The sequence below is a fragment of the Bos grunniens genome, chromosome 28 (genome assembly GCF_055505025.1).
Source record: "Bos grunniens cultivar Pamir isolate PY7600 chromosome 28, Bosgru_T2T1.0, whole genome shotgun sequence".
Lineage (NCBI taxonomy): Eukaryota > Metazoa > Chordata > Mammalia > Artiodactyla > Bovidae > Bos > Bos grunniens.
This window is the reverse complement of record NC_141192.1, coordinates 10,916,970-10,932,500: the sequence shown is the minus strand read 5'-3', so window position 1 is coordinate 10,932,500 and position 15,531 is coordinate 10,916,970. Positions and strand designations below refer to the sequence as shown.

At 38.0% G+C, this 15,531-nt stretch overlaps 1 pseudogene; it reads left to right on the top strand.

The window, feature by feature from the left end:
- Positions 1-15,224, top strand: part of LOC147342837 (cytoplasmic polyadenylated homeobox-like protein) — an 18,237-nt pseudogene extending 3,013 nt beyond the window's left edge.
- Positions 15,225-15,531: the final 307 nt, after the last annotated feature.

Genomic DNA, 15,531 nt, shown 5'->3' with positions numbered 1-15,531 from the left:
AAAAATTATGTGAACATATATGGAGGGTTTATTTCTGCACTTCTCTGTTCTGTTCCAGTGTCTGTCTGTTTTTATGCCAACACCATAATGTTTGATACTGTAGCTTTGTAATTTTGAAATCAGAAAGTGTAAGAGATATCCAAGTTCTTCCTTTTCAAGGCTGTTTTGGCTACTTAGGGTTTCTTGAGATTCCAAATGAATTTTTCTTTATCTGTAAAAAAGAAATGCCATTGGGATTTTAGTAGGGATTGTATTGACTCTGTAGATCACTTTGGGTAGCATGGACATTCTACCAGTATTTAGTCTTCCAACCCACAAACACATGTATCTTTCTATTTGTGCCTTCTTTGATTTCCTTCGGCAATGTTTTGTAATTTTCAATGTATACCTCCTTAGTTATTCATAATTTATTTCAATATTCAACAAAAGTTATTCTTTTGATGCTATTGGAAATGAGATTTTAAAAGATTTCCTTTTTGGGTTGTTCATTGTTAGTGTATAAAAATACAACTGATTTTTGTGTGTGTTCATTTTTATAAATTTGAATTAGTTAATTAGTTCTAACACTGTGTGTGAGTATGTATTTGTATGTTGAGGACTTAATGTTTTCTACATGAAAATCATGCCATCTATAAACAGAGATCATTTTACTTCTTCCTTTCTGATGTGGATGCCTTTAAAATATATTTTTCTAACTTAATTGCTCTGGCTGGAAGTATGCTGAATAGAAATGGTGAAAGCAGTCAGTCATCCTTGCCTTGTTCCTAATCTTAGAGAAAAGCTTTCAGTCTTTATTGAGTATTATGTTTGTTGTGGGTTTTTCATATATTGCTTTTTATTATGTGTAGGTAGTTTCCTTCTATTCATAGTTTGAATGGTTTTATGATGAATGGATGTTGAAATCTGTCAAATGCTTTTTCTTAATCAGTTTAGATGATGGTATGGTTTTTGTTCTTTCTGTTAATGTGATTACATTGATGGGGGGTGGTGGTGTATACAACTGTCTTGTCTTCCAACTATAAATCCCACTTGGTCATGATGTAAAACTATTTAATATACCATTGAATTTGGTTTGCTAGTATTTTGTTAAGGATGTTACATCAATATTCATAAGGGATGTTGTGTAGTTTTCTTAATGGTTTTTTTAGGGTGGGTTTTGGTTTCAGGATAATCTAGCCTCTAAAGTAAGTTTACAAATGTTCTTTCTTCTTTAGTTTTTTTTTTTTTTTTTTTTTGAGGAAGAGTTTGAAAAGAATTGGCATTAATTTTCAAAATGTTTGGTAGAATTCTCCAGTGAAGCCATCTGATACTGGACTTTTCTTTTATTGGGAGATTTTTGATTACTGGTTCAATTTCCTTACTTGTTATTGGTCTGTTCAGATTTTCTTCATAATTCAGTCTTAGTTGGTTATATATTTCCAGAAATGTGTCCATTCTTCTAGGTTATCCTATTTGTTGGATACAAATTGGATCCAACAATTCAATGTATAGTTGTTAATTTAATTTACTTGAAATCATTTTTATTTCTATGGCCTTAGTTGTAAGGTTTTCATTTCTGATTTTTATTTGAATCTTTTTTTTAATCTTGTCAAGGATTTGTTGATTTTTATTCCTTAAAAAAAAAAACAGCAGCAGTTAACCCTTGAACAATATATTTTTGAACTGTGTGTGTCCACTTATATGCACTTTTTTTTTTCAGTAAATATACAGTTGGCCCTGCATATTCGTGAGTTTTGTATCATGTGAAACCCATGGATATGTAGGGTCAACTGTATTATGCCATTTTATACAGAATCCTTGAGCTTCCTTGGATTTTGATACACGTGTGGGTCCTGGAACTAATACCCTGTGGATATTGAGTTATACTGTATTTGTTGATCTTTTCAATTTTTAAAAATTCTCTATTTTGTTTATGTCTCTGCCTTAATCTTTGTTATATCCTTTCATCTTCTAAGTTTGGGTTTAACTCTTCTAGTCTTTTGAAGTACAAAGTTAGATTGTTGATTTAAGATTTTAAAATATGTGCTCATTTATACCTATAGACCTTTCTTTAGCACTGTTTTCACTGCATCTCATAATTTTCGTGTTAACATTTTTCATTTTATCTCAAGGTATTTTCTAATTTCCCTTGTAACTTCTTTGACCCATTGGTTTAAAAAATCTTTTATGAATGGTTAACCATCTTTTTCTTTTCAGAAAGAGATAATGATAAAGATGGGAAAAGAGACTTCCTAGCAAGATATTAAAATTATATGCCACAGAGAGAAAGATAAAAAATTTAATAACTGCATTTCAATTTAAAACTTCATTCTTAGGAAAAAAAAAAAAACAACTTCCTTCTTATGAAAGGCACAATAAATAAAGTTGAAAGACCTGAAAGAAGGAATTCTTCAATATATATAAGAGACAAATGAATAAAAGATAAGAAATGGAAATTCTTCAAAAGAAAACTTTAATGGCCAAGGAATATTAAAAGATTTTCAATCTTAATGGCAATTTGGGAGGTGGAAAGTAAAGCAAAAGTAAGATATTTCCCTCCACCTCCCCTGTTATATTGGCCTACTACTACTAGGTGTCATATGCTAGCAAAGTAATGCTCAAAATTCTCCAAGCCAGGCTTCAACAGTACGTGAACTGTACAGATGTACAAGCTGGGTTTAGAAAAGGCAGAGGAACCAGAGATCGAATTGCCAACATCTGTTGGATCATTGAAAAAGCAAGAGAGTTCCAGAAGAACATCTATTTCTGCTTTATTGACTATGCCAAAGCCTTTGACTGTGTGGATCAGAACAAACTGTGGGAAATTCTTCAAGAGATGGGAATACCAGACCACCTTACCTGCCTCCTGAGAAATCTGTATGCAGGTCAAGAAGCAACATGGAACAACAGACTGGTTCCAAATAGGAAAAGGAGTATGTCAAGACTGTATTTTGTCACCCTGCTTATTTAACTTATATGCAGAGTACATCATGTGAAATGCTGGGCTGGATAAAGCACAAGCTGGAATCAAGATTGCTGGGAGAAATATCAGTAACCTCAGATATGCAGATGATACCACCCTTATGGCAGAAAGTGAAGAACTAAAGAGCTTCTTGATGAAAAAAAGTGAAAAAGTTCACTTTAAACTCAACATTCAGAAAACTAAGATCATAGCATCTGGTCCCATCACTTCATGGCAAATAGGTGGGGAAACAATGGAAACAGTGACAGATTTTATTTTTGGGGCTCCAAAAATCACTGCAGATGGTGACTGCAGCCATGAAATTAAAAGACATTTACTCCTTGGAAGAAATGCTATGACAAAGCTAGACAACATATTAAAAAGCAGAGACATTACTTTGCCAACAAAGTTCCGGCTAGTCAAAGCTATGGTTTTTCCAGTAGTCATGTGCAGATGTGAGAGTTGGATTACAAAGAAAGCTGAGTGCCAAAGAATTGATGCTTTTGAACTTTGGTGTTGGAGAAGACTCTTGAGAGTCCCGTGGACAGCAAGAAGATCTAACCAGTGCATCCTAAAGGACATGAATCCTGAATATTCATTGGAAGGACTGATGTTGAAGCTGGAACTTCAATACTTTGGCCACCTTATGCAAAGATTGAAGGCAGGAGGAGAAGGGGATGACAGAGGATGAGATGGTTGGATGGCATCACTGACTCAATGGACATGAGTTTGAGTAAGCTCCGGGAGTTCGTAATGGACAGGGAAGCCTGGAAGTGCTGCAGTCCATAGGGTTGGGAAGAGTCGGACACGACTGAGCAACTGAACCAAACCAAACCATCTTTTTCTAGATATTACCAATATTTCCTATTGCTTTTTTCTTTCCATTAATACATTTTTCATGATCTCCAATTAAAAAAGGTGGTTATAATGAAATGAAACAAAATAAGAAAAGGAAAAAAATTAAATTTATTAAGGATTAATTATACATCCCCATCAGATATTTGAAGACAATTCTTACCCTGGCTTTACATCTCAAAAATAACTGGCAGAACAACTACTATTACTATTGCAAAGTATATGTAATTGATATAAGTGAAAGAGTGAAAGCTATGCATTCATGTGTTTGTTGTTGTTGTGCAATTATTTTTAAACATCTATTATATAATTTTTAAAGGTTACACTCATTTACAGATATTGCAAAATATTGACTATATTCCTTATGTTGTACAATACATCCTTGGTCCTATTTTATACCCAGTAGTTTATACCTTCCACTCCTCTATTCCTTTATTGCTCCTTCTCCCCCAACCAATAACAACAAGTTTGTTCTCTGTATCTGTGCATCTCATTCTTTGTTTTACTAACTAGTTTGCTATATTTTTTAGATTCCACAAATAAGTGATTTCATACAGTGTTTGTCTTTTTCTGACTTCCTTCACTTAGCATAATGTCCTCCAATTCCATTCATGTTGCTACAGATCTCAAAATTGTGTTCTTTTTTATGGCTAAGTAGTATTCCTCTCCCTCCCTCCTTCCTTCCCCTCCGCCACCCACCCCCCTCTCTGTATACACACACCGCATCTTCTTTATCCATTCGTCTGTCAATGAACACTTAGATTGCTTCCATATCTTGGCAATTGTACATAATGCTGCTAGGAACATTGGGGTGTATCTTTTCAAGTGAGTTCAGTTCAGTTCAGTCACTTAGTCGTGTCCAACATTTTGCGACCCCATGAACCTCAGCATGCCAGGCCTCTCTGTCCATCACCAGCTCTCAGAGTCCACCCAAACCCATGTCCACTGAGTCGGTGATGCTATCCAACCGTCTTATCCTCTGTCATCCCCTTCTCCTCCTGCCCTCAATCTTTCCCAGCATCAGGGTCTTTTCCAATGAGTCAGCTCTTCACATCAGGTAGCCAAAGTATTGGAGATTCAGCTTCAACATGAGTCCTTCCAATAAACACCCAGGACTGATCTCCTTCAGGATGGACTGGTTGGATCTCCTTGCAGTCCAAGGGACGCTCAAGAGTCTTATCCAACACCACAGTTCAAAAGCATCAATTCTTCGGTGCTCAGCTCACATCCATACATGACCACTGGAAAAACCATAGTCTTGACTAAGCCAACCTTTGTTGGCAAAGTAATGTCTCTTTTTTAATATGCTGTCTAGGTTGGTCATAACTTTCCTTTCAAGGAGTAAGCGTCTTTTAATTTCATGGCTGCAATCACCATCTGCAGTGATTTTGGAGCCCCCCAAAATAAAGTCAGCCACTGTTTCCACTGTTTCCCCATCTATTTGCCATGAAGTGATGGGACCAGATGCCAAGATCCTCGTTTTCTGAATGTTGAGCTTTAAGCCAGCCTTTTCACTCTCCTGTTTCACTTTCATCAAGAGGCTTTTTAGTTCTTCTTCACTTTCTGCCATAAGGGTGGTGTCATCTGCATATCTGAAGTTATTTTGATATTTCTCCCTGAAATCTTGATTCCAGCTTGTGCTTCTTCCAGCCCAACATTTCTCATGATGTACTCTACATATAAGTTAAATAAACAGGGTGACAATATACAGCCTTGACGTACTCCTTTTCCTATTTGGAACCAGTCTGTTGTTCCATGTCCAGTTTTAACTGTTGTTCCCTGACCTGCATACAGGTTTCTCAAGAGGCAGGTCAGGTGGTCTGGTATTCCCATCTCTTTCAGAATTTTCCACAGTTTATTGTGATCCACACAGTCAAAGGCTTTGGCATAGTCAATAAAGCAGAAACAGATGTTTTTTTTGGAATTCTCTTGCTTTTTTGATGATCCAACAGATGTTGGCCATTTGATCTCTGGTTCCTCTGCCTTTTCTAAAACCAGCTTGGACATCTGGAAGTTCATGGTTCACATATTGCTGAAGCCTGGCTTGGAGAATTTTAAACATCACTTTACTAGTGCTGCTGCTGCTGCTGCTAAGTCACTTCAGTCGTGTCTGACCCTGTGCAACCCCATAGACGGCAGCCCACCAGGCTCTCCCGTCCCTGGGATTCTCCAGGCAGGAACACTGGAGTGGGTTGCCATTTCCTTCTCCAATGCATGAAAGTGAAAAGTGAAAGTGAAGTCACTCAGTCGTTAGATAAGTGCAATTGTGCGGTAGTTTGAGCATTCTTTGGCATTGCCTTTCTTTGGGATTGGAATGAAAACTGACCTTTTCCAGTCCTGTGGCCACTGCTGAGTTTTCAAAATTTCAAATGAGTACTTTGGGTTTTTTAGATATATACCCAGGAGTAGAATTGTTGAATCACATGGTAGTTCTAGTTTTCATTTTGAGAAACTTCTGTTGTTTTCCACAGTGGCTGCATCAGTTTACAGTCCCACCAATGGTATTTGAGGGTTCTCTTTTCTCCACATCTTTATCCGGTATTTGTTGTGTTCTTTTTGATGCTAGCCATTCTGACAGGTATGAGGTGATATTTTATTATTGTTTTGATTAGCATTTACCTGATAGTGATGTTGAGCATTTTTCATATGTCTGTTGGCCATCTGCATTTCTTCTTTGGAAAAATGTCTATGCAGTTTGTCCAGCCATCTTTTTAAACTGAGTTTTTTAAATGTTAAGTTGCTTGCTGCTGCTGTTGCTGATAAGTCACTTCAGTCGTGTCCAACTCTGTGCAACCCCATAGACAGCAGCCCACTAGGCTCCTCTGTCCCTGGGATTCTCCAGGCAAGAATACTGGAGTGGGTTGCCATTTCCTTCTCCAGTGCATGGAAGTGGGAAGTGAAAGTGAAGTCGCTCAGTCGTGCCCGACTCTTAGCGATCCCATGGACTGCAGCCTACCAGTTTCCTCCGTCCATGGGATTTTTCCAGGCAAGAGTACTGGAGTGGGTTGCCATTGCCTTGAGCTGTTTGCAGATGTGAGTGAGATATTAATCCCTTATCAGTCAGATCATTTGCAGATATATTCTTCCATTCAGTAAGTTGTACTTTCAATCTGTTTTGTTGATTGTTTCCTTTGCTGTGCAAAAGTTTTAAAATTTAATTAGGTCTCATTTATTTTTGCTTTCATCGCCTTTAAAAGACAGAGCCAAAAGATATTGCTGCAATTTATGTTAGAGTGTTGTACCCACATTTTCCTCTAAGAGTATCTGGTCCTACATGTAGGTCTTTCATCTATTTTGAGTTTATTTTTGTAAATGGTGTTAGAGAATGTGCTAATTGCATCTTTTACAGCTATTCAGTTTTCCCTGCACCACTTATTGAAGACTGCCTTTTCTCCATTGTATATTTTTGCCTCCTTTGTTATAGATTAATTGACCATAAGTGCATGGGTTTATTTCTGGGCTAACTATACTATTCCATTGATCCATGTGTCTGTTTTTGTACCAGTATCATACTGTTCTGATTACTATAGCTTTGTCGTATAGTCTGAAGTCAGGTATTCTGATTCCTCTAGGTCTATTCTTTTTCAAGATTGTTTTGACTATTCAGGGTCTTTTGTTTCCATACAGATTAAAAACTGGGCTTCCCTGGTGGAGCCAGTGGTAAAGAACCCACCTGCCACCACATGCCAATGCAGGAGATGTAAGAAATGCGGGTTCAATCCCTGGGTCAGGAAGATCCCCTGGAGAAGGGCATGGCAACCCACTCCAGTATTCTTGCCTGGGAAATCTCAGGGACAGAGGAGTCTGGGGTTGCACAGAGTTGGACATGACTGAAGCGACTTAGCATGCACAAATAAAAAACTAATATAGTTCTTTGAAAAAAGTCTTAGTAAATTTTGATAAAGATTGTATTGAATCTGTAGATTGCATTGGTAGTATGGTACATTTTAGCAATATTGATTCTTCTAATCCTAGAGCATGATATATTTTTCCATCTGTTTGTGTGGTCTTCCTTTTATCAGCATCTTATAGTTTTAGGAGTACAGGTTTTGCCTCCTTAGGTAGGTTTACTCCTAGGTATTACTTTTTGATGCAATGGTAAATGGGATTGTTTCCTTAATTTCTTTCTGATATTTCGTTGTCAGTGTATAGAAATACAACAGATTCCTGTATATTAATTTTACATCCTGCAACTTTACCAAATCCCTTGAGCTCTAGTAGTTTGCTGGTAGCAGCTTTAGGATTTTCTATGCATAGTATCGTGTCATTTGCAAACAGTGATGGTTCTAGTTTTCCTTTTCCCGTTTGGATTTCTTTTCTTTCCTTTACTTCCCTGATTGCTGTGGCTAGGAAGGACTTCCAGAACTATGTTGAATAAAGTGGTGAGAGTGGCATTAGCCCATCTCTGGTAAATTTAAAGTTTACTATTAAAACAATTTTCAGTTAAAGAAAGAAGCCCTTTGCTTTTAAAGAGGAGTGTGAAATCTTTGTTAATCTTTGGATTTTAACCCACAGTTTACATTCAATGTTCTCAGACTTCTGTGAACCTTGAAATTACCATGGGTGATTACTGAAAATGCAGACTCCTTTGTGATTCCAAAGAGCTTGATTTGATGGTCAGAGGTCAGATTTCTCAGGTTATTTCTGATGCAAGTCTAGTCCTCATTGAGAAACATACCCAAGATAGAGCCCTTACAAAGGTATTAGACATTGATTTTGTCTATTTTCATCATGCATTTTTCATTAAGATCCTCTAACAACAAAGGAGAAAAGAATATATTATCCTATTGACTTATTTTCCTCAATGATGAGTAAACTGTTCATTTTTTATTATTCAAGTCTCACATTAGTTGACATTTTTTGCAAGCAGTTTACTCCTTCAAAATTCTCTGTTTGTGAAAATTAGACTGTTACAACTTGCTGTATTTAAGACTGTGTTATTTGCCTCTGACTACTTTGAACTGATATGCCCCTAACTTCATCCATTGTTTCCTACTGACAATAATCTTCAAACTTTCCATTGATTAGACCATTTTATTATTGTTATTTTATAAAAAAAAAAAAACTTTCCCACTTCTGGCAATGCCTTTGTAAGTGTATCTCTTTCTATTTCACTTGTTTCAATTCTGCAAGCTCTGTTATTTTCCCTGGACTCTGAGATATTTACTGAATATAATAAAAACATTATTCAGTTTTACAGATTATAAAAATAAATGGACCTTACTAATTGTCAAACAAAGTGGTGAGAATGGGCTCCTTGTCTTGTTCCTGATCTTAGAGGAAATGCTTTCAGCTTTTCACCATTGAATATGAAATCAGTTGTTTGTTCATCATATACAATCTTTATTATGCTGAGGTATGTTACTTCTATCCCTCTATACCTGGTTTCTGAAGAGTTTATCATAAATGGATGCTCAATTTTATCATAAGATTTCTCTGAATCTGCTGAGATGATCATATGGTTTTTATTCTTCAATGTGAAACAGCATATTAGCAATTGATTTGCATATATTGAAAAATCCTTGCATCCCTAGGATAAATCCCACTTGATCATGGTGTTTGATCCTTTTGAAGTATTGTTGGATTTGGCTTGCTAGTATTTTGTTGAGGCTTTTTGCGTCTATTTCATCAGTGATACTGGCCTGTAATTTTCTATTTTGTGATATCTTTGTCTGGTTTTGATATCAGGGCAATGATAAGTTGCTCTCATAGAATAAGTTCAGAAGTGTTCTTTCCTCTGCAATTTTTTTGGAATAGTTTCAGAAGGATATATGTTAACTCTTCTCTAAATGTTTGGTAGGTAGGATTCACATGTGAAGTCATCTGGTCTTGGACTTAAAATTTTTTTAATGTATTTTTTAATTGAAGGATAATTGCTTACAAATTTTGTTTCTTTCTGCCAAACATCAACACGAATCAGCCATAGGTGTACATATGTCCCCTCCCTCTTAACCTCCCTCCCATCTCCCTTCCCATCCCCCTCCCCATCCCACCCCTTGGTCCTGGACTTTTGTTTGTTGGGAGTTGTAAAGCTACTGATTCAATTTCATACTAGTAATTGATCTGTTCATATTTTCTATTTCTTCCTGATTCATTCTTGAGAGGTTGTACCTTTCTAAGAATTTGTCTTGTGAATTTGTACTTTTCTAAGAATTTGTTTATTTCTTCTAGATTGTCCATCTTGTTGATATATTTATTTGTAGTAGTCTCTTTGGCTTCCCTGGTGGATCAGTAGTAAAGAATCTGCCTGCAATGTAGGAGACATGGGTTCCATCCCTAGGTTGGGAAGATCACCCAGAGAAGGAAATGACAACATACTCCAGTATTCTTGTCTGGGAAATCCCATGGACAAAGGAGCCTGATGGCCACAGTCCATGGGGGTCACAAAAGAGTAAGACATGACTTAGTGACTAGACAACAAGAGCAAGTAGTGTTTTATGATCTTTTGTACTTCTCTGGTGTTGATTGTTAAGTTCTCCTTTATTTCTAATTTTATTAATTTGGGTCCTCTTTCTTGATGCATCTGGATGTATTTTTTTATAGACAGTATGGAAAATTTAAAGAATTATGGAAGCTTAATATTTTAGAAAAGGCAGAGGAATCAGAGATCAAATTGCCAACATCCGCTGGATCATTGGAAAAGCAAGAGAGTTCCCAAAAAACATCTATTTCTCTGTTATTAACTATGCCAAAGCCTTTGACTGTGTGGATCACAATAAACTGTGGAAAATTCTGAAAGAGATGGGAATACCAGACCACCTGACCTGCCTCTTGAGAAACCTATATGCAGGTTAGGAAGCAACAGTTAGAACTGGACATGGAACAACAAACTTCTTTCAAATAGGAAAAGGAGTACATCAAGGCTGTGTATTGTCACCCTGCTTACGTACTTATATGCAGAGTACATCATGAGAAATGCTGGGCTGGAAGAAGCACAAGCTGGAATCAAGATTTCAGGGAGAAATATCAATAACCTCAGATAGGCAGATGACACCACCCTTATGGCAGAAAGTGAAGAAGAACTAAAGATCCTCTTGATGAAAGTGAAAGAGGAGAGTGAAAAAGTTGGCTTAAAGCTCAACATTCAGAAAACGAAGATCATGGCATCTGGTCCCATCACTTCATGGGAAATAGATGGGGAAACAGTGGAAACAGTGTCAGATTTTATTTTTTTGGGCTCCAAAATCACTGAAGATGGTGACTGCAGCCATGAAATTAAAAGACGCTTGCTCCTTTGAAGGAGAGTTATGACCAACCTAGATAGCATATTCAAAAGCAGAGACATTACTTTGCCAACAAAGGTCGATCTAGTCAAGGCTATAGTTTTTCCAGTAGTCATGTATGGATGTGAGAGTTGGACTGTGAAGAAAGCTGAGCACCGAAGAATTGATGCTTTTGAGCTGTGGTGTTGGAGAAGACTCTTGAGAGTCCCTTGGACTGCAAGGAGATCCAACCAGTCCATTCTGAAGGAGATCGGTCCTGGGCGTTCTTTGGAAGAAATGATGCTAAAGCTGAAACTCCAGTACTTTGGCCACCTCATGTGAAGAGTTGACTCATTGGAAAAGACTCTGATGCTGGGAGGATTGGGGGCAGGAGGAAAGGGGGACGGCAGAGGATGAGATGGCTGGATGGCATCACCGACTCGATGGACGTGAGTTTGAGTGAATTCCGGGAGTTGGTGACGGATAGGGAGGCCTGGCATGCTGTGATTCTTGGGGTCACAAAGAGTCGAACACGACTGAGTGACTGAACTTAACTGAACTGAATATTTTATCAAGTAGAACAAAGTGTTGACATCTGATTACTTTCCTTGTTCATCTCAATGTTGGTAGAAATGTGTGTGAATTTTATGGGAGAATAGACTATTATGAGGTAAGTCTGGAAGCAGAAATCAGTTAAGAATCTATTATAATTATCTGGAATAGGAACACTCATGGTTTAGACTAGGGTGCTGGGTGTGGAAGTATAGAGAACTGAAAGTCTGTCATTTTAAAGGTGGAGCTGATAGTTTGCTGAAAGACCTGTGCATCCCCTCACTGCATATCCAACAAAAAGTGCTCTGAGGTTTTGGCTTAAGCAAGTGGAAGATTGGACTTGCTGTTAAGATAGGGAGACCTGGGAATGGAGTCATTTTATACCAGACATTAGGAGTTTTACTTGACAGTATTAAGTTTAGTATGCCAATTAGACCTTCCAGAGGAGATTGAAAGTGAACAGCTGGGTACAGAAGTCTGAAGTGCAAGAGAAAGGACTAGGTTTGATAGTGTCTCACCATTTGGCACAATGCCTCACAGCTTTAGCAGGTGCTTCATAACCATTTATTTGGAGAACTCTGATATGATTGTTTTTTGAAATGATTGGCAATAGCCACATGTAATTTCACTAGAGTTGAACTTTTTGTATACAGTGAAGAATTTCCATATTTCTTTGTTTGTAGGTCATTGGACTGGTTTCTTGACAACAGGGAGAAGTTGTCAGTGGAGATAAGAAATGCAATGTTTTTCAGGTCTACTCTCCTTCCACTTTTCTGTCTATTCATTCTGCTTATTTTTGAGAGTTTGATGTTGAAACTCCATGTAAAATTTTTAATTAATCTACTTAAAAATAATTGTAATATATAGTAGAACTATATGTAACTTTGTTCTGTATTTTCCAACTCTCCTGTAAATGTGTACTTTATACTTTCATACTTTAAAAAATAAAAAAAATTAAAAAGAATGAGAGAGTAGCTTTGGAGGATAAAAGTATAACCATATTATGTATCTAATGATATAATCATATTATAAACGTTTCATGAACTGGAAACATTTCAAGGAAAACAAGATTTAGTATTATATTTTTAATTTTCATTTTTCTCAGTGTATTTTCTATAATTTATACAAATAAGTAGGAAATCTGAGTAAGATAATGATCAGGAAATAACTGAGAATGGTCCAATACTTAATTATTCTTGAAAATGAAGTGAAAGTGTTAGTCACTCAATTGTGTCTGACCCTTTGTGAGCCCATAATCTGTCCATAGAATTCTCCAGGCAAGAATACTGGAGTGGGTAGCCATTCCCTTCTCCAGGGGATCTTCCTGACCCAGGGATTGAACCTGGGTCTCCTGCATTGCAGGCAGATTCTTTACCATCTGACCTACCAGGGAAGCTGTATGACCATTTGGATTTCTCAAGGTCAAACTGCTTTGTTAATCATTTTTTTTTAATCCTCCATACTTATTAGAGGGATAGGCTATTACAGGATGTTCACGGATGTGGCTGTTGAATTGAGCTGCATGTGTTTAGAGAAAATGTGCAGGATGTAAGCAGAAAACAAGCATGATTGGGGGAGGATCACAGAAGACTAGAGAAGGTAAGCACTTGGTTTTCAGTTGGGTCCTCATGAGATTGACTTTCTGATTGGCTCTGTAACATTTGATAAATTGACTCATGCGATTTGTTTTTTTTGCAAAATTACCAATGTTGTGGAGTTGTAAGGAGAAAATGAGCGTGTTTGGAAGTGTCAGGTTTATTGTGTACAGAGTTTTGAACACTCATCATGAGTGTATGAGAAATCCTTGCAGTTTCAGTGCTACTAGTAGCCTAAAGCAATTCTGAACCTGGAGACAGTGGGAACAGGGTGCAGTTCCAGGAGTCAGCAAATGACAAAAGGCCCCCCTACAATATGGTCTGTACTGCATGACTCTTCCTGCCTTATGACAACCATGGCTGGTTGGGATGGATCATCCAAAAGAGAATTTTATCTTTCCACCTCCCATAAAGTCCTAGTGATTATGGTTGGCCTGTATGATTATCCTCATTTTAGAGAGCAGAAAGCATAAAAAATGGAGACCTGGGGTGTTAAATGAAGTAGGGTCACAGCTAAAATAAACAGTAAAATTATGACTCAATTTCTTGCTTGTTTGTATGTAGCCTTTGAAAGCAATGGATTTAAGAACACAATTTAGATTACAATGAGTCGTGGATTCATTCTGGTGCAGCAACCTGAGTAAAATGAAGTTGTGGGGAAATTTTACTGAGTTTGGAGATCAGCTGGGAGTCAGTTCTATCTAAATACAGAGGATTGCAGATAGGTTGAAGGGAGATTTTGAGAGGCCTATATTTGCATGTATAAAAGGACTGCTTTATACATGACTGTGGAGGGGGTGGGATTTTGGAACTGCGTAAGGCATGACTTCCATGATCACATGTGCAGCCTTGGGAAAGATGACTTTTATTTTTTGTCTTACTCAAGGCCAGGAGGAAAGTCAGTGAAAATGCTTAGCCTTAACTGCAAAATCATCTCCTACATTAAGGAAATACATTGTAGAATTTAGCCAGATAAGTAAATTTGGTAAAATACTATTCTCTTCAGAACTGGTTCCAGAACACAAATGCCCAGCTACCACCTAGAGAGTCACAGAATGTTTGCTGCAATTAAACTGTGTGAGTTCCTTGTTCAAGGTCATTCACATTTAAGCCTCCAGGATCCCCAGGTAGAATCTCCCAACTACATCACTTAACAGACCTTCTGTTCCACCCAGGAGGCTCTGCTGGGGAGAACTGGCTGTCCTTCTCTGGAGACACAGGGAATTCCCAGTCAACAGAATGGCTTAGGTGACCCTGGTCCCAGGCATTGAAAAGGAGCCATGCTGTGCTTTGGAGTATCAAGGTGACATGGGAAGTAAACTTGGTTCTGCCTAGCCAGTTGCCAGCTACAAATTGGTATCTTTCTTTTTTTAAGATTTTTATTAAAGTATCGTTGCTTTACACTACTGTGTCAATTTCTGCTGTACAGCAAAGTGAATCAGCCACATATACGTCCCCTTGTTTTTGGATTTCCTTCCAATTTAGGTCACCACAGAGCACTGAGTAGAGTTCCCTGTGCTGTGCAGTAGTTTCTCATTAGTTATCTCCATCCCCCTAAGTCTTCCGAGCATGTTTTGAGAGGGGCCGGCCTGAGAGAGGGGAAAGCCAGCATACAAGGCCCTTCATTCTGCACCATGTTTGTGATGTTCAGGGAGAGGCAGCAGCAACAGGAACAGAAGGCCTGTTGTCATTACCCAGTATCTCAAGGACAGCAGCAGAATGGTTGCTTATGTTCTCTATAGCAGCCTCAGTTACCAAGAGAAACTGCAGTTCCAGGATCAGCTTCTAATGCATCTGAATCATGGGGATTTAGGCTGGCAGATGCCCACTCTTCAGTCACATTGGCTGGGTGGGTGTTCTCAAACTAATGGAGAGCCTGTCTGTTCTCAACTTAAGCATGTACCTCAGCAAATAGTGGTCAGGTCACTGCCAGTGCCTCTTGGGCAAGATATACAGCAAGGAGCTGCAGAACAACCAAATTCCCAAATGCAGTAGGTTTGTGATGAAGGGTCTACAAAGGTCTGCTGCTGGGACCAAGAATGTGGTTCCAGTGGACCTAGAGAGTGTCATACTGAGTGAAGTAAGTCAGAGGAGGAGCAATATCATATGACATCCCTTGTATGTGGAATCTAAAAAGAAATGATACACATGAACTTATTACCAAACAGAAACAAACTCACAGACTAAGAACACATTTATGTTTGTCAGTGGGGAAGGATGAGGGAAAAGGATGGTTAGGGAGTTTGGAATTGACCTGTACACAGTTATATTTAAAATGGATAACCAACAAGGACCTACTTGTATAGCACAGGGAACTCTATTCAATGTTACGTGGCAGCCTGGATGGGAGGGGAGTTTGGGGGAGAATGGATACATGTAAATATAT